This window comes from Sparus aurata, chromosome 1, assembly GCF_900880675.1.
Source record: "Sparus aurata chromosome 1, fSpaAur1.1, whole genome shotgun sequence".
In the NCBI taxonomy this organism is placed as follows: domain Eukaryota; kingdom Metazoa; phylum Chordata; class Actinopteri; order Spariformes; family Sparidae; genus Sparus; species Sparus aurata.
In genome coordinates, this window is record NC_044187.1 from 36,948,970 (window position 1) to 36,969,544 (window position 20,575).

The 20,575-nt window shown below is 39.6% G+C and overlaps 1 protein-coding gene across 9 annotated transcripts in view; it reads right to left on the reverse strand.

Moving 5' to 3' along the window:
* The window catches only part of LOC115588090 (teneurin-3), a 742,469-nt gene that overhangs the window by 262,941 nt on the left and 458,953 nt on the right, over positions 1-20,575 (reverse strand). For all 9 annotated transcript variants that reach the window (XM_030428416.1, XM_030428484.1, XM_030428503.1 and 6 more), the window contains one exon: positions 10,820-10,897. The gene's annotated coding sequence lies outside the window, so the exon portion shown is untranslated. The remainder of the gene's footprint in view (positions 1-10,819; positions 10,898-20,575) is intronic.

Here is a 20,575-nt window from a genome sequence, read left to right on the forward strand (position 1 = left end):
AGATCAGTGAATGACAACAAAATCCGCAGACTCATTAATACAACTGGGCAGCACTGATATCAGGGTTTCTAGGTCAAATTGGGATTGGCTAGCAGTAGTCATGTTGCTAACGCTGTGTTTGCTACATCTGAACCTTGTTATTTCAAACATATTTTTTGATTAAGTGTCTTTTGTGGAAAGCAGAAATTAGAAAGCCAATACAGAGATGTCTATTGTTTCAACTGGTATTGCAAACCATGTCAAAGCAGTTACTGGGCTATGCTGGACTATTTATGCATAATGTGTAAACACAAATTGCATTTCCATCCACCTGTTGTCATGTACGTTTCCAATACTCTGAGCTCCACTGAAGCTTCTGTCCCATGGAAGAGATGAAACATGGAAACAGATGAAAACATCAGATCAGTGTGGAGAGACGAGATTGTAACCTGATTGATATATGTAACCATCAAAAGCCATATCTTCATTATTCCTTCCACATGGTTTTACAACATTTGAGTTTTGAATGGCTCTTTTCATGACATCACATAATGTGCCCTCCTATTCTGCAAATCAAAATAGCATCACCAGCTTCTATCTCATAATGAATACTGTACCTTAATTTGAATTTACCACTGATTTTTTTAAGATGGTTCAATTCTATAAGCAGAAAATCTGCAGATTTTGGTTTATTTGATTGTCTGTACAAAATACAAATAACCCTCAGGACAATACAATAACAATGGCAGAATGAAGACAACCATTCTGGTCCAACTGTACTTCAGTTATTCAGATAGTTTTTCATAAAAAGCTTTAAAAGTAACTCAGTAGTCCAAGGGCAGTACTTCCCCAGGCATCTGTTTAGTGCTAATTGCTGAAACCCATGATGGCTGTTGGATAAAGTACCTAGCACATGAACAGATACCCTAAGCACTTGGAGTGAGGAACTAAGGGAGGGGTAAAGGTCTGATGTAGGCGGGAAGGGGGGAAGGTCAACTCTAGTTAACAATGAGTCCATTGATTCCAAGTTCCCAGCCTCTACTAAATCCTTCACTCCCTTTGCAGTCCCGTCTTCCATTCTCCTCTATCCACTCATCTCAACATTCTCCCCTTTTCCTCCACCTCGTTCTGCCCCTCTCCTTTTAATGTCTTGAATGCTTTAGGCCCAGATACTTCTGATGATATGAAAGAGATGTTCTTGTTGTATATATATTTCTTTTAGGGGGAAATTTCTTCATCAATTTCACTCTTTCACTCACCTTACCTTTTTGTTCCCTTGTTTTTGCCTGTTATCAAACCACCTCACCTTTCCTGTTCAGGTAACAGCTTTCAACTAACCCCGACACAAAGGAACAATTGTTCATTGTGTGCACGTCTGCCTTTCTGTGTCAGTGTGTCTCAATGCGTCCAGAGATAATTTAGTGGCATGCATGTCTGTCTATATCCTGCTAACACAGCTTTTATGTATGAACATCTATAATGGTGTGGAAAGGAGGGGCAGCTGTCATGAACATGGTCAGATTGCAACCAAGAAAAAAAAAATAGGAATACAATTATCAGCACAGGAGGGAGTGAACAGAGGAGTGAAATGGAAGATGAGGAACAGGTTTAGGCCGCACCCCTATCAATTCAAATCAAATATAAAAGAATAACACTTAATCCCACTGTAAAAAAAAAAAAAACATAACCTCTTTCATACATGTGCACATCAGTATTACTGTACATGTATGGAAGCCAGGTAGCTTTATTATTATAGAAAACTTCACATGGGACAAGAAAATAATTAAAATGACATTTAAAAAATAATATGCAGTAAAAGCAGACGAACATCAATTAAGATATAACTTTTTTTTTATTTGAAATGTGTAAAATGACATGAAAAAACAAAACAACCCAACAAAAACTGAAAAAGTTACCCCAAATGCAACAAGGAAATTAAAAGTGCAAAAGAGAAAACAAAAAGATCTGAATTTACATGGTCCAAGACTACTACTTATTTACTATAGTAGTGAATGCAAAATCATATGTGTACATAACTGGAAGCAAATGCAAAGATTTATTTAGTACAGTCATTATATTTTCACCCCCGTGCAAATGGCAGGTTGGGTGAAGTTTGTAGTCCACAAAACATTCCTCAAGTTTCATAGCAAAACAGGGTTGTAACATTCTCCTAAACAACTGAAGTAGTGGGGGACTTGTTTTAAAACGTAAACAGCATGAATTTAAAGAAAGAAACATAACATGGCTCCTCAAAGCTCATTCAGTGTAATCTGAATCTCCAGAAGCTCTGAGATCACACATTGATTTGAAAAGACATTACTTACTACCCTTTACAAGCTGAACTCTTTACTGTAGCTGCTAAGCTAAAAAGCTGCAACCCGTCTGAATTGGGTACATGAGCTCGACCGCACATTGAGGATTAAATGTCTTTCCTGTATCTTTTTAAATTTCTTATTTTAAATTTTAAAGTCCCCAACTACTTCACTTGTTTAGAAGAATGCTGCGACCCTGTTTTGCTGTGAAGCTCCAGAAATGTTTTGTGAACTACGAGCTTCACCTGACTTCCCATTAGCATGGTGGGAGGAGATAATGACTGAGTTTTCATATTAGGATGAAAATGTAGCCATTACAAACAGAAGTAATGTGGTAGGTGCTTTTTTTCTGTTTTTTTTTTATTTATTTCTATATATATTTTATATATTTTACCTTTGTATTTGAACAAGGATTATGCACAATAAACATGAACCCTGTATACAAAAAGGAGAGATGCATTGCAACAGGTTTTAGAAAATTGTTATTTTCCATCCGTGGTCCGTGGGCAGTTAAATCAATTTAAAACAATTTACCTCCCTTCCGCCGACTTTTATAAATAAATATGCCCCCCCACACAGACACTCACACACACATACACACACACAATTAGAAGTCTTGCAGAAGTGTTCTGAATGTGCCGAGGTTGTCTTCCAGTCTTTTTAGGAAGACCATTTAAGTGGTCTACAGAGCTGGAAATGAAGGCATTAAATGTCACAGTAATGGCATTTATGTGACCCTAATTCCTAAACCCCTGAAAAAACACCTGTTGGAAAGGACTCATGGCTCAGTGCTATAACTCAGCAAAAATCTGTTTATGGTCGACTATCAGATTTTACCCAAAACATCTGATTCTTGCAGCTTCCCTCAATATAGCTGAAATAAACACCATAAATAAATGGGATACTTGTGAGAAGATTACACAGTCGTGTTAGAAGGAGAGACAGATGCTACACAGTATCACCATCATCCGGTGACAGTAATTGGAGTTCAGCACACAAAATAAACAAAATGGACCAGAATTACTGTAGAACACAATGAGAGGGTCATCATTGAGAAGAGGAGACTGAAAATCAGTTAACAGAATGCATAAAAGAGGCAGAGCATACATGTTCCTGTATTACATTTCATTTGAAGCCATCTTTGCTTATTCCCATTTAAATTGAAAAAGTTTTATTTACAGATGCATTTTCATACCAGATACTTTCCATAAGGTGAAACCAATAAAATACTTTTTCAGACACTGAAAACCAAGAAGGTCCTGGGTTTGATACCCAGCTGGGGCAGGGCCCTTCTGTGTAGAGTTTGCATGTTCTCCCTGTGTCTGCTTGGGTTCTCTCCTGGTAATGTGTCTTCCTCCTTTCACATTGCTGTGATTATGAGTGTGAATGGGTGGTTGTCTCTATGTCAGCCCTGTGATGAACTGGCAACTTGTTTAGGGTGTACCACGTTGTTCGCCCATTGTCAGCTGGAATTGGTTGCAGCCCCCCCACGACCCTGCAAAGGATAAGTGTATAATGGACAATGACTGAATGAATGAAGTCAATGTTGTGAATAAAAAAAATATTAATAATGCTGGAACATTTAAATATGATTTAAGATCAGAGATATCTTTAATTTTTTTCTTTGAGAACATATTAAAATATATGTTGCAGTCTACAACATAGGCAGTTGATGTTCTTTTCCCTCTGTCTCGGCACCCCAGTGAGAGGCCTAGCCATGTGCCTAGATTGCCTATGCCGACATCCAGTCCAGTATGTAACATAAGTAATGAAGTTGTTTTAAGCTAAACCATGATGCCTTCCTTAACCTAACCAAGTAGTTTTCTTGCCTAAACCAAACGACCAAGGTCTGGTACACCTGTCCCCTGGTCCATGGAAAGGTGTAACATGTGAATCAAACTATTCAGTAATTGAGCTATGATGATGTGCTGATTCTGACAGTAGTTTCACACTGGAGGTAGTAGCTAGGCACATAGTAAACTAAATAGAGAACTCCCAACTTTAAGATTTTGTCCTCTAGTTGAACAATACAAGAAAGGAGACCATTGATTTGTAGCGTTAGGGATATAACTGGTCTGTTTATGACTTGACTATTCAATCATGTGAAGCCGACTTAGATTCCAGCAAATAACAGTCCTATCCAGCCTAACCATTCAGTGCTACAGCCAGCACTCTCTCAGGTCGAAAGTAAAATGGGGGAAAATATCAACTAAAACAATCGAGAAAAGACATGGCTTCACATGTCTTATTTAATTTCTTGCCATTGCTGTGATTCTTGCTGAGTACTGTCCAGTTTCTACCTAAAGGGGACTAAACACAAAAGAGAACACTTTCAAAGTATAACATGATGATGTTGAGGCTTCTAGGCCAACTTAACTGGCACTGAATTGTAGAAACGGCCCTTATTGTTTTGTTTTTTAGGCAGTTATGCCAGTTAAAGGTCGGAGATACACGTTACCCACTACATATTGTCTCTGCAGTACACAACTGGGTAATAGACCCTTTAAAAACAACATACTATACCCACATGGTATCTATTGAAAGCCATAGTAAAATGTGTACGTGACTGTGCAGACACATAGCCGCTCTCACTAGGACTCTGAACCAGGGATAAGAATACATGACAGGCAGGGACAGGACAGACATGAAGCGGCAGAGGAGAAAGAGAGAGAGAGTCCGACATCAGCAGTGCATTTTCACATCTTTCTCTGTGAATTTGGGCAGATTTTGACAGACTGAGGAAAGACATACCAAGACTGGTTGGGTACATTTTATATTTTGTTTACAAGGCAATTAAGCTTTTCTTAGTTTGGTAAAAGAGAGAAATCAACTGCTCAAAGCACTTTACAACACAAGTCAGCATTCCCCCATTCACATACACGATCATACACTGGTTGCAGAGGCTACCATGCAAAGCCCCTACTGCTCATCAACTGTTCATACACCAATGCAGCAGCAATTGGGAGCAGTATGGGGTTCAGTGTCTTCCCCAAGGACATTTTGACATGGAGACTGCAGAGGCTGGGGATCGAATCACCAACCTTTTGATTAGTGGACGACAGCTCTACCTCCTGAGCCACAGTCTCCCCCATGGCATTAGGAATGCCAGTCTTATTTAATTAGAGCCCGGCCGATTTATTGGTTGGCCACCTTTATTGGCCAATATGTTACCTTTATCTAGCCAGAAAAGAAGATTCATTGAGATAAAAAAAAAAATATTTATAACAATTATTATAAAATGTGTTTTTCAAGAGAGTCCTAGCCAAGATAGGCAGCAGCTAAGTTACATGACATAAAACAAACAAAACAATTACAGTGAGACAGATAATAACAGGTCATGAGGACAAGTCATCAACATACAAACATATCTACAGCCCTATGTCCTTTCTTCAAATCATTTAGAATCACTTTGAATGCATTCAGTGAAAGTAGTTTCTGTAGATTTAGACACAGGGAGCTGCATACTTACTGTAAATGTTTGTTGTTTCACTTTTGAACTTTTTAAAAGAAAATCAGTTTAGGTTAAAGACATTTTTTCGTGTCAGCTAAAGATGAGAATATTAATCTTAGTTGTACACTCTGTGCTGGTGACAAAGTACTATCAAGCTTCAAAAACACGTCAAATTTGAAGAAACATTTGGAGTCGCAGCACAGTTAAGTTTACAGAGCAAGTCCCATCGGGTCGTGTTAAGCAGAGAACTGCGAGCAAAGCCACAACCTCAAATTCTGCAGGTGCTCCTCAACCAGCCAAACAACAAAACCTGGACTTCAGGGCAAAACAAGTAAGTGGGGGAGAGTTGAAGAAGTTGGTCAGGCAGTATGTTGTAGAGGAAATACTGCACTTAGACACAGTTGACTCGCCCTCGTTTGCTGCCATAATAAACAAGATCCCTACTACTATCAATGCCATGCTTGGCTTCACTGTTAAAAATGTACTTCCAATAAAGTGAGTACTGGCAAAACCGGTTATCATTTTTATTTTGAGGTGGTGGGGGTGTTGTCGGCAGCTGCTGAGCTCATGTTTCTTGTTTTGTCCCTGAGTCATAGCTGACAAGTTTACAAGAATGGGACGCCATATGGTCACAGAGAACTTAAAGTGAAACTGTCGCCAAAAAGCTTTATTGTGATTGAATATGAGTCAAACCTTTGTGTAAAAGCATAATTACGATGAAAGAGGCACTTTTAAGATTTACCATAGTTTCGTTTTCGTGCAAGCTAATTTTCAATGGCGTGCTACGGGCACTTTTATGATAGCATAAAAATCGCTATGTATTAACACTAAGAAGGCACGACACAACATGAAAATTTGCTCATGGTATCACCAGAGTCTCTACACATGAACACGAGCATTGAGAACATTGTTTGTGTACACAGAGTTTACTAAAAAGAAGGTTTTTCGACAACTCATGTTAGCCGTAGCATCTCCGGTGTCTCATGGCAGACAAAAAGTGTCGATCCCCGAGTGCGACCTAACAGGCAGGAGAGTAATGGTGGACCGTTCATCAAGCCTTACTGTTAGGTCGCTGTTCATATTGTGTCGAGCCTTCTTAGTCTTTTAATAATGGCGATTTTGATGCTATCGTAAAAGTGCCTGTAGCACCCCATTGAAAATTAGCTTGCCCGAAAACGAAACTACGGTAAATCTTAAAAGTGCCTCTTTCATCTTAATTATGCTTTTACACAAAGGTTTGACTCATATTCAATCACAAATAAAGCCTTGGATGCTTTTTTTTGCGGGAGTTTCACTTTAACCATTCCCACCAAAATCTAATCAGTTCACCTTGAGTCATTGAAAAGACATTCTTGAGATATCCCGTTCAAAGTTCAAGTCATATGGACAGACAAATGCATGATTTCATCATGCAAGAAATGGCAGGAGAGCAAATGGAGTTTACTGGAGTAAAAGAATGCAGAAGTTTCACAATATGTACTTTTGTATGCGTTCTGAAAAAATACCCCAATATTTTATCATAAGCAACATGGTGTACACAGTGACACAGTCACTGGGCCCCTCATGAGGGCAAATGTGCAATAAAAGAGAGATGCGGCAAATTCAAATGACAGCTTAGGCTGAAATGACAGATTAAAAAAATAAATAAAGGGAGCTAGATTAAATGTATACATCCTTGCTTTGGTTATAGCAGGCAGCCAGTTTGGAGCTTGTTTGATTTGGCTTTGTTTAATGAGCTCACAAGAACAGCCAGTGAGTCAAGACTGCATAAAATGACATTTCTGTTATTATTGTCTGAAATGGTGAGAGGCCAGAATAGAAAGTGACCCTTATCCATTCATCCGCTAGAGACTCAAGTCATTTGGAGCCTGGAGGATGTGAATATCAGGCCGTGCCAACTCCAATCTAATTCAGTCAGTAAGACTATAATTGGCAAGTGCCATTGTAACACATGTGATAGGTATAGAAAATTAGTCATGACGCTGGAACCGAGCCAAGCCATAGACGTGTACCATGCAATGACAAATACATGTCCAAGATTAGACGTAAACTGATTATTGGTTGAGAGACTTTTACCCTTGTCATAAGCTCAATAAAATGTTTACTAAATGTTTTAACTTATACACAGTTATTAAGACTACTGTGAAGAACTGTTATGACTTGTCTAAACCATTCACTTTATTTTACTCCCAACTTCCCCAATAAGTCAAGTTTACATACATGAATTGAAAGTCAAGTTAATGTTGACAAGGATGTACAACAGCCTAAAAGCAACGATAACATCACTATTCCAAAACAATAATGGTGGTTAGTGTTTCACAGTACTGAACAATGTTACAGTAACATTATTTGTTTCTAGTAGGAATAAATGTCTCATAAAAGCTGTTTCCTTACAAGTGTTCTTTCATTTCATAGACACTCCTTCAAATTCACTTCACTCTGCAGCCTTTGTTGTTCATGAGGACACAGCTAAATAAAGTGTTGACAAGTACCTATTATGCAATATTGCCTTACTTTATATTGCCTGTGAATATTATCACATTTTCAGAGTGAATGTTAACATACAAAATTGTACTCTCTTTACACCCTTACCTTAACCCTACCGATAAGGTACAAAACTTAATTTCCTACATTCTTGCGATTTTTTTTTTTTTTTATGTGGATGGAAGTATAGAGTAAGAATAAACGTCAGTCTGATCACCCCAAACTGCCTACAATTGTCAGTGTTACAGCTGAAGTCAGACTGTTCAGTCTCTGCTCCCCTCCCCTTAGTTATACTGTGGTATAGTGTTGTCTAAAATGGATTGTTCCCTAATGTCAAAAGGTCCTTTTTATATATTAAGCAACCAACATATTGCCAGTTTCAGTTTGTTACGAAATTTTGTTTCTCAAATCTGTCCCGGTGTTTTCAAATCGAGGCAACATCTCTGATGCTGTCAGAGTTAAGTTCATATCGGTCAGTCATTAGGATAAGTGTGTATAAGTGCAGCTGCAGGCTACGAGTAAGCAATTGCAATTTAACCTGTGAAACCCCTAGCTAGTGACACAAGTCCAAAATGTCCCATATATCAATTGAGAATTCATACAGCTTATCATTTTTACTTTTAAGGCAGGAACACACCGGCCCAACCGTTGGACGTCTTAAGTGTTTGGAGAGACTCGGACGAGGTCGGGAAGAAATCTTTTCTGTGTGTTCAGCTGCGTTGGAAGCTTTCGGAGCCGCTTGGAAGTTGTCTGATCCGATTCAACATGCGAAGTCTGAGGAGATTGGCTGTTGGCCGTCTGAGCCATTGGATACTGTAATTGGCGGTGTGCTAGCGAATCCCCCCCTCCCACCCAACACACATCCCCCCACATGTATCAACGCAATGTGTCGGAGGGGCGGAATACTGTTTGCGCATTGGTTTTCTTCGCACCCCGTTCCGTCATTTCTTGTTTTCATGATTTGGAGTACTGGCATGAGACGAGCTGTTATTATGTCCGTTTAGACAGAATTAATCTGTGTTTGTTTGGTAATGCCTCGCTGCATGTTTAGTATGCAGCTATTTTTGTCTGAAATAATTAAGTTTTGTTTTGAATGAAAGTAAAGACAGTTGCGTGCATAAACCTCTAGTCCAGCGTCTTTAACACTAGAGCCGCCCGCTTATTGCATCTTGCGCAAGAACAGAACGTGCACGCTACTGTGGAGCTGGCAGCACGTCGAAGCGGTGCGTCCAATGCAACTTTTCTGACAAACAGTCAGACGAGAGGCAACAGAGTGGTCGGAGAGTGGTCGGAGAAGGCAGTTGGACTTCTGGGCGGTGTGTGGGGGCCTTTAGTGACTGATGCCCATGTCTATCTTATATTCCATTCTCAGTACTGCCAAAATCTTGTAGCAGGAGGAGCCTGTTCCAGGCTACACCTGCAACCATACTGACCTTGGTACTTTCAATTGTATTTATTTTACCTTGAAAACCATTGAGGATGTATCCTCATTTACAATGGTGTCAAGATGTAGAAGAAAACAGTTAAATAACAGACCAGCAATGAACCATACCTTAAAATTGTAATATAGAATAAATAGGTTATTGGTGTAGACATAGATTGGAAAAATACAAACAATGAGGTATGAGGTAGATTATTATATAAATAAATACAGGAGTAATACACAGATACAATTACAGTAGTTGAAAGCATTTACAATCAAATAAAACAAGATTTGAGAACATGAGTTCTGATGAATGAATGTGGAGCAGCAACCCATACTATCAGTATCATGATTATGTGATTACATAATACAATATCGGTCCCGTCTCACAGCCAAAGATGGCCAGTCTACCTTCTGATAGAGGATACGAATGTGGGTGCTATAGGGATCACAAGTTATAGTGTTATAAAGCATAGAGTGGTTTCAATGAAGAGGAGGCAGCTTTTCCATATTCCATATTCAACTTACACAATAACACATAATATACATGGTCAAAAATCATTAAAGGCACTGATTTAATCCCACATTTAGCGTTGTGGCAAAAAAAGAAAGGTTTGATAATCAGGCCCTGCTGAATGCTGAGCAATCACCTCCCGACACACACACGCACACACACGCACAAACACACACACACACACACACACACACATAAACATTTACACATACACACACACACGCACACACACTGCTGTCAGAGTCCTTGACAGGAAACAGCTTTTCCTGAAGAGCTGCTTTCCAAAAACACTTGACAAGAACAGAAATTGGCAATTCATTCCTTTGCTTGTTCATTTATTTTCTTTTTTTCCCTTGCTTGTTTTTCATTGATCGCAATCACTTGTTTCCTGCACGTGTTCCAATTGCAGATCAATTTTTTTCTTTCTTTCCCTCTGACTGCGAGAAGAATAGCCTAATCAAGGAAAATTGCAGCTAATCTTCCCACTGTTTAAGTGGAGATTTAGAGAGCGGCAGAAAGAACATTTTTGACAAAAGTGAACACGATAGACAGTTAAATATATTGAGGAGGCAGACAGACAATGCTCAGCAGTTATCCAGTTAAAAACATAAATGACACAGAAGGAGAGACAGTGAGAGGGTCTGAGTGTAACCTACCAACTTGTTGATTGGTCTAGCAGTTGAATGGCACTGGTCTGCTGCCAAGTTGTGTCATTCCCTCCTACGCTTCTGAAACTAGGGAGAGAAAAGGAAATGTATAAGCTAGCAAAGGGTAGCTGAACAGGCCTCGATGCAAACATCAACCCAAAAATTGCATTTACCACCTTCCTGTGTGTTCTTCTGTGTGCTTTGAATGACTGCAAATGAATATTTTCTTGCACTGATACCACGACATCTCATGTAAATCATATTCCAAATTGCTATGAAAGGAACGAACAGACTTTTACAGAGGCACTCTTCAGACTGTGTTACTGCCCTCCTCTGAGACTGATCCTCGGCAGGAGAGACACTGTATGGTGTGCTGGAATAGAACAACCTCAGGCGCAGTTTGCTTTGGTTCAGCGGGCGACATTAATTGACATTAGATCTAGACAGATCCAGTGCCTCTGCAGAAGCTGACATGCCTTATGCATAAATGTGCACAACATCGGGAGACATACTTATGTAATTGTTTATATAAGGAAATATTACATAACCCACCTGCAACCAATCAGTTTAAATCACAATGTTTATTTTTATAAACTTGACCGCCTTATCCACAGATTGTTATATGTGGTTTATATGGATTCAGCACTGAGTGTCAGCTGCGCATCACTACTGTGGTAAGTAGTAGGTGTGTCTTTGTTTGCAGTTCATAGCATAATCAGGAATTACATTTACATGATTATACATTTTAGGCATGTTATTCAGTTCAGGAGATTTGGAAATTAGACTGTGATTAACATGATTTACTGTTGGGTTAATCAAAAGACATGATTTCTTTTGCAATTATCCTTGTAACTCTGCATTATTCTACCTTCACGCTCTCTTCCCTATAGATAATGACCAATCCAGTCGTTTTTACCAGTTTAAATATCTTAAAAGCATATCGCAATATGTTTCTGGAGGATGATCACTAACTCACTACATTAACTCTAATAGCGGGGATCTGTTTCTGGTTTACAGATGTGTTTTGCGGTGTGTGTGAGTAAGGTTCCTATAGTAAATCTAATAGGACATATTTGTTGGGAAAAGATATAGCCGCTGGTTATCTGATTATTGATTTTTGTGCAAAGTTTCTGTTGAACACATGACATTTCCTCTATTTTTAATTTCTTTGTATACCCCCAGCCTGAACAATGTGTAGGACACAATTTTTTTCTTTCTCTGACGGTGTGGAAATGTGATATTTTCATGTCACAAATCATGAAGAAAAGTTTCTTACAGGCTCATGCAGGCTTTTATTGTCTATATGAAAACAAAAGAAACAAACAGTCGAATCTCAAAACTGAACAGCTAAATCCTATTCGACTGACACAATTCTGTGTCAGGTTTAGCAGTCATATACACATTAAAATCAGAAAAAAGGATGGAGGATGAGGAAATGTGAACTTTTAAAAGAGAAGGAAAGAAGGAGAAGGAAGAACATGTTCTGAAAAGAAAAGAAATATTCCCGCACACAGAAGTGTTCTGTGTCCAGTTTCCTTATTATAACATCACAATGAATGTGTATGAATATTTCATTTTTTCATGAATTTCTATAATGTTTGAGTTTGAGAGCACTTTATGTCAAGGTTGAATACATAGAAGCAGAAGACTGTGTCCTCTACGAAAACTTTGTTAAAGCAGGGTGAAGCACCATTATGGCGGAAGTATTAATGTAATGATCTCGAGACAAACAAACAGAAAACACACAATGGAAAATAACAAAAAAAACAACAGGATGTGGCTGGTTTGAGGTAAACGGGACAGTTTCAAAGACCAGCAAGTAATGTCTTTACAGTGATCAAATACATAATCAGTAGCAAAAATCCTTGCATGTGGAAAACACTCAATATGCCCACGACCACACGCACTCAGACACCCCTGCCCCTCCCACACACACACACACACATGCACACGCACACACACACTAGAGAGGTCCAAGTCTTCAATGTGACATTGAGTTAATCAGATTTGAGGGAGGAAAGTGTTTGATAAACAAATCGCTGTCTCTCCACCCCAAGGCCTCCTCTCTTCTATATCTCTTCCTACTCACTCACTAATCAGTAGAAGAGCTTTTAGAGTGCACAGAGGGATTCATATTTACTCACTAATTCATGTCAACAGCTGAATCTACTCCATGACATTGAATAAACAACTATTTACTCCATAACCACTCTTCACATAGAAAAGCAAACTCATTCAAAAAAGCCCCAAAGCGCATTAACAGCAGGGCACCATCTGCCAATTGAAAGCGATATGTGTCGGTCGTGTTTAGATAGACCTTTAGATACGAGACTGATGGACAACGCTGTATTAAAGATTACAGATAATACATTTGTGTCAGGTGGGATCTGAGACTGCAAACAAACAAAAACAAAATAACAAACAAGGACTAGCGTAAGATCCTTAATAACATGTAAATGGTAATGTGTAATTTGAAGGTTTGAGTCTTCAAGTTGTCAAAAAAATTATCATCACACTCGACCTCCCCCCCGGAGTGCTTCACACCCATTTGAGTAATGAGCACTGATGCATAATACAGCTGTTCATGTCCAGTGTGAAAACAAAAATCAAGTGTGAGTCATTTTAAAACACTTACTTAGGTAAGTAACCTCACGTACATGACGTAACTGCAGTTACATACATAACGTCCGTATTGAATTCACTAATATAAGAAGTAAGTCATTAGTGTAACCCAGACCGTAACCAAACTGCGACTTTGTGATAAAGGCCCAGTACATCTGTCGCTGATACACTGCATCAGTCTGTTGTTTTGGGAACAGTGATGTATGTCGTTTTGAAAGTGACTACCATTCAATCAACTCAGTTGTTTACGCATGTGTATGTGTTGGCATAAAAGGATGCTATCTGGTATTTTACTATAATTTGATTATCTGTCAAAACATTGTAAACTCGACTATTTCAACTCCCAGTGTCTTTATAGTGTTTATACACGACATGTCTTCCACTGGCAGTGCTGGGCAGAAGACCAACAACATGCCAACAGCTTACAAAATGAAATCCAGCAAAAAACAAACACACAGCATTCGATTAAATCAAGGAGGATACACAGTTCATTTGCAAAGTTGATGCACATTTGCATGCAACTGGAGGAGAGGAGACAAAAGGCATTTCTCTTTCGTACTAGAAAGATTGGAATATTGCACTTCTGTCATTCACAGACCTTACATGATGTGAGTCAATAAAAACTTTACTGCAATACACAGCAACAGATAGATGAAGACACCGCTCTTACAGATGACATGTCCAGGACAGCACTAAACACTGTCCCGGCACAGTGGCAAAAAGGTCGGAAAACATCCAGGACCAGGTTCTCAGTCTGTCTAAGGAGTCACATGTACGGGGGGGGGAGCATAGAGCATTTGGTTGGCAGTGTGCAGTGATGAGACACATCACCCTGTCACCTCTCCACCTCCTTAACATATGACAACTGCATCACCTTACAGCTCGCCTACACTGCAGCCAACAAATGAGTCCATCTGTTATTAAATAAGGATACATCTTTTCAAACATTGCTACTCCGCTCAGTTCAGTGCTCCATGATAAGAAAGTCAAGCTTGTCCTGTTTATACACAGTGTATTTGGTCCATTTTGTTTTAGAAAAAAGTATCAGAGTGTAATAGTTCATTATTTGTAGAAACAGTGTGAACATGACAATGTGTCCAGATACAAAGCCAGGATAATAAAGAAAATAAAGCCAAACAGTAACACCTTTCTGTCAAGCTGATATCCCCTGGAACCTCAGCTCCCCTACTGGTCTCTCTCTAACCACGTCTTACCTCGTATGGCTGGGCCACATAAGGCCGTGTTGCTGAACTGCTGCAGCTTGCACATGTATGTCCACACAGCCAGCATTGCTCCTAACACTGCCAGCCCTACCAGTCTACATGGAACTTGTCATTGATAGAAACAACAAAGATAAAGCTAGGCATATTTTCAAATATATTCTCAAGAGCTATGCTGCTCAGATGTGCTGTGTGGATGCTCTGACCTGGTTACATGTTGAAATTAAAAGCAAGACACTCCGCCCTGCACAGTTACGACTCAGGCAGGATATGTTGACCAGCCACTACCTTTCTTTCCTCTGATGGCTGTCAGACCTCTGGGTAGAGGCCCCGTCCACCATGTAGTCTGCTCACGGTAGATGCATCAAACACCTTGCTAATGGCAGTGATGCAAAAAACCTGCCCAAGATTCCTGGTTTGCCAAGTATGTGCTGCTAACTGAGAGTAAACGGTTATTCAGCCAGCAGCAATGACACAAACTGTGGCATCTAACTTTAAAAGCAACAGGAGCAACAAAGTAAATTAGTGGCAAGCTACTACATCTGTGGGGAGGTAAAAGGAGTTAATTCCAACCTGCACCATTAAAACACTACACAGCAACAGTCCATGTCCATAGGCGTACTTGCGCATCTTCCCCTTTGCCCCATATGTCAAAAGTGCCTTTTGGTCAATGTGTATTTTATTGTGTTCTATTTATTTGTTGCTGTAGTAGTAGTAGTAGTAGTAGTTATAGTTCTCAGTGTTTCCCATAAGTTAATGAGGCTCTGGCAGCCTGCCATATTCTAATTTGCTGTGTCATACTCTCATTCTGATTCAAAGTGTTTTTCACCTCTCATAATAGCACTGAAGGTCCGCAACATTTCGTGTCCTTGATTCAGCAAAGCGTCTTTCACTCCCAGTCAGTCTATTCTGTACACACACTCTCTCTCTCTTTTTCAAATTTGTGCGCACACACACAAACACGGACACACATGCACACGCACACACACACACAGACACACACACACCCACGCACACACACACACACACACACACACACACACACCAAACTCTAGTACAAGGCCTCGCAAACTACCCTACCTCCCCTTGTATCACAGCTGTGTTAACAACTTCAGTGAGGTGGAACTAGCTGTATTTTCTGGTCATGGAAAGAAAAAAAAAAACGAATAAAGAGTCAAAGGAACATCTGTCAGATAAACCTTTGGTCTCTAACAGAAACGTTAACTTGGTGTGCTTGTAGTCAATCTCTCTCCAGTCTGTTCGTCTGTCTTGTTAACCTAGCTGGGCGGTACATTGACTCTATCTCTGTGTGGTTTCTTCTACCAGCCCCTTCACCGCTGTTCTGTGACTCTTGTGCCTGAAAAACGTGATACTGAAATACAACTGATGTTATTTACTATGCCACTGGGCAGCGTGTTATTGAACCGCAGCTCGGAGGAGTATCCGCATTGCATTTGTACATGCTTCTGTCGCATTTTCCACCGGCCACCTGAACCACACAGAACAGACAACATGATGACACTCTTGGGCGCTCATAATCTTAAAACAATTATCTGTATCTCTCAACATTTAGTTACAAATCAGGACTAATTACTACAAGATTAGAGGCAATAGACTGACTTTTGACTATATGAGTATAACTAACATGTAACATGACTAACATGTATAGCCAGAACTGTGTAGGAGAGTAAATTGTGAGGACTAGACAAATCACCAGGCAGCAGAGCCAAAGCTCAGTCTTATATTTAATTATTTTCTGCATTTTTTTATTCTCCACAATTTGATATATTTGGTCATGTTATTTATGAGATAGCCTCTTAATTTAGAAGAAGAAGAAAGGATTATGTTTGAGAAAAATTGGCCATGCATGCATTATCAAACAGATTTAGCTAATTCTAGAATTCTACAATAAAGCTGCTTAAGATAGATCATTGTGTCATCACTGGTTCAACTGTAATTGTAACTGTAAGTATATCTTATTGTTTTTGTGTTTATCATAATTTCTTGTATTTAACATGACATTTCATTCTGCAGTGCAGAGATGCCTCCTAAAGAGAAATACAAAGATATGAATCTGGAGCCAACAAATGTTCTATATTTTTGGTTAAAAAACAACTTACAAAAAATCTGTTAATCTAGTTCTGAATTGACTTTATTTTGATCAATTCATTGTTTCATCCCCAAGTCCATGGACATTTAACTTTGAACACCTGCCCCTCTGAAGGTCTGCAATGCCCTGCACAGCAAAGACTGCACTCAATATCAGAACCACAACTTTTTCCAGACTGGCTCATCAATAATTGGTTGAATCGCCAGCTAAAAAAGCAGAACACCACGGAACCCCTCTCCCTTCATTAAATGGTGAATGGGCATAGCTGTGACTCTTTTTGTTCACCCTCTACATCTTTGACTTAGGACCGAAGTCTGAGTCCTGTGACCGGCAGAAGTTCTCTGATGACGATGCAATAGTTGGCTGCATTGGTAAGGGGCAGAAAGTTGAGCAGGAGAGTGGTGCACTCATTTACTTAAAGGGATATTCCGGTGTAAATTTAATCCATGTTCTAACACACCGTGACACCGAGTAGGACTACCCCTCGAGAGATAAAGTTTGCAGAGCGCTAGCTCACGTAGCTTTAGCATCCTCAGAAACAACCGCACGACAACAATACACTGCAATAAATGGATCCAACTATAAACCGCCACCAAAAAGCCACCAATAATGCTCAGAACAGCACCAAACGTCAGCAACAGTACAAATAGGGTCTCAGCACATAGTCTGGGGCATCTAACCTCCGCTAGCTTAGCTGGATTTCTATTGTGAAGCTAAAAACAGATTTCAGCTCTCCTCCATCAGCTTCCGGGGCGGGGAAGTCCTGACGCGACGATTACGGAGTGCGGTTAGAAATGCTCAATTCCATTCTTTTCCCTGTCCCTTTTCCCTGCTCTCGATAATAACTGTTATATACTGGCAGGTAAGACACTTATGAACTTTGATTGCTTTTCCATGGAGTCATAATCATAGATTTTCATCCTTGAGCCGTGGAACACTACTGCACTCGGTAATCGACTCGTCGAGACTTCCCGTCAACAGGAAGCTGCTGCAGAAGAGAGGTCAATTTTGTCAGCTTTTCAGTAGAGATCCAGCTAAGCTAGTGGAGTTGTAATGCCCTGGACTATGTGCTGAGACCCTGTTTGTACTGTTGCTGAAGTTTGGTGCTGTTCTGAGCATTATTTGTGGCTTTTGTATATGTATAGTGTATTGTTGTTGTGCGGTCGTTTCTGAGGTTGATACAACTCTGTAAATTAGCGGTCTGCTAACTTGATCTCTCGAGAGGGAGTCTAACACAGTTTCACGGTGTGTTAGACCATGGATTAAATTTACACCGGAATATCCCTTTAATGGGGTGGGCAGAATCACTTACAGTTTATCACTGGTAGACAAAGGAGGTGATAGTGGAACACACTCCCCATACCTATTTCTATCCAGTGGATGTGGAAACTGTTCAGGATTACAAGTTTTTAGGGGTACAGTAACACTCCAGACTGGGCAAAGAGTTATGAGTCTGGTCTACGGGTCAGAGCTGACTCTGCTTTCTGCAGGGATTTCTATGTTCACAGAACTCCGCAGTTCTGTGGCAGTTAAACTTAGCTGTCCATCTCTCGACATGAGGTATATGAGTTGTATAGACGTGACGTATTGACTTTTCATCTCTTCTGGTTATAATCTCCCTCTGAGATCTCATGATGCATAATGTTCACCATCATGGACATAACTGTTGAACACTTTGAATTTATCACGTAAACCTACCTGGACTATGCATTGTGTATTGTATATTCAGAGCTATGTGCCACTAATCATCTGTGATCCATACTGTTAACCTGCTTTTGGTATCATGCATATTTTGGATTTTGCATCTCATTGCTAAACTGTTTTTATATTTCTATAATGCTTCCTTTTAACCTGTTTATGTTCTAACATGGAGTTGCCTGGATTACGTATTTTCATCCTAATGGAATTCTATTTATCATATTTATTTTGTATAATGTGCACTGCACTGCAAAAAGTTATTTCTTATCTGATCTTATGTTGAAGTGACAACCAAGAAAATCTCCAAGTGTCAGTTTATCCATCTCAATTATTTATAAATGTATTTTCCTATACATCTTTGTCTCTAAATTAATTTATCTGTTATCTGTGTTCTGTATCTGTCTTAGCTCGAGGCTTTTTCACTCTGCCAAGGAAGCAGAATAACATTCTGCTCGTAGGAGGGTTGGCTGAGCCGCACTGTTCCTTTTCCATATTTATGACTGAGAGGTGTGGAAGGAATTGCTTCCACACCCCCTCCCACTGTATGTCTTGCTCTTCATCTTCCAACTATCTATCCATCCATCCATCCATCTGTCCATCTTTCTGTAGTACCTGCTGATCAGAGGGTTTTTCCACAATGCAAATTAGATTTATGACAGTTTCAAACAGCACATTTTCTTGTTTTTCCATGTCTTCTGTTTTATATAAAATCTAGGAATCACAGCAACCCATCCAAGTCTAGTTTTCTCTTGTGTGTACATTTCCAGATTTTATCTTAATCTCATTGGCTGATGCTAAGTGATCTGTGACTTTTATAAGAACTCATCTTCTTTTTCTGTTGTCACGAAACACAACATAAGAGAGACATCAAATGTGGCAAGATCATCTTCCTGCAGCAACTCACCTCTTACAAAATTACATTGCAGCCATTAAAGCAGTGTTGTGGCTGCCAGCTGAGGTGATCTACTAAACCAATTCAAAAGCCTTCAGTAACAATGAGTCAATGAGTGTAAATATAGGACCCAGGTTTCAAATACCCTTTAAATATAGTATAGACATCAAGATGTACTGTACATGAACATCTGGTTTAGAATATGTCTTTATTTTGGAGAACAGTTGGTGATCTGCGATACTTTTGATGCCTCTAAACATGGTTATTAAAAAGTTTAGCTTTAGTTTTCTCTCATGATTGGCTTGGCTTGGCTGAGGGTTAATGACCAATCAAAGGAGAAGAAAAACAAACACGAAAACACCATACACATAATCAAGGCTTGTGATGGCATATCAAGTGAAACACACTCTTTACATTATAAGATGGTCAGATAACATACACCAACTTCCCAATCAAATGCATCAGACAAACAGGAAAGTTATAATGATGCTGCAGAATATCATGTCATTAAAGATAACAGCTGGCTAGAATTTGCTGCATTCAGAGTTCTAAGAAAATGGTTCGTGTATGTCATCTGGAACAAATCTGAGCAGGATTTGGGACTGCACCATCTAGCCTGATAGCTACAGAATTTCAATTGAAAAATTATGCCTATTGTTAGAGTATGTTATAAGTTTATTACAGAGAAAGACACAGGGGGTTAAGATACGGTGTATGGGGGAAAGAAGGCCACAGGTGACGTGGATTTTAAAATAATTTAATGAATTTCTATATTTGAAAATTGTCAGTGCCTCTGAAGTTATAACTGAGGTGACACATTTATTTGATCAGAACCACAGTAATGGAAGGTAGGAACCAGCAACCAGTAGCAGTTGAGCAGTGGCCACAGACATCTCCGGATACCATAACTGAAACCAATGTAGGCAATAGGCATATACCAGTGGGGTGGCTCTGGAGGACAGCCCTGGACAGTCAGGGCTCCTCGGTCTTCTCTGGTCCCTTTGGTAGTTATGTCAAAGCTTTGTGGTGTTTGGGCTCATTATCCTGCTGCACAAAGATCAAACCAGACGGTGGAGCATGTCTGTGAAGAATGCAGTGGTGCTTCTCCCCGGTCAGGGTGGAATCAGTTAGTGTGCAATGGGAATGTGTACACTTGGCATTTACACCCAGGTCAATTCAGTAGACACAGGTAAAGGTTATTGTAAATAAGGAAGTCATTTAGG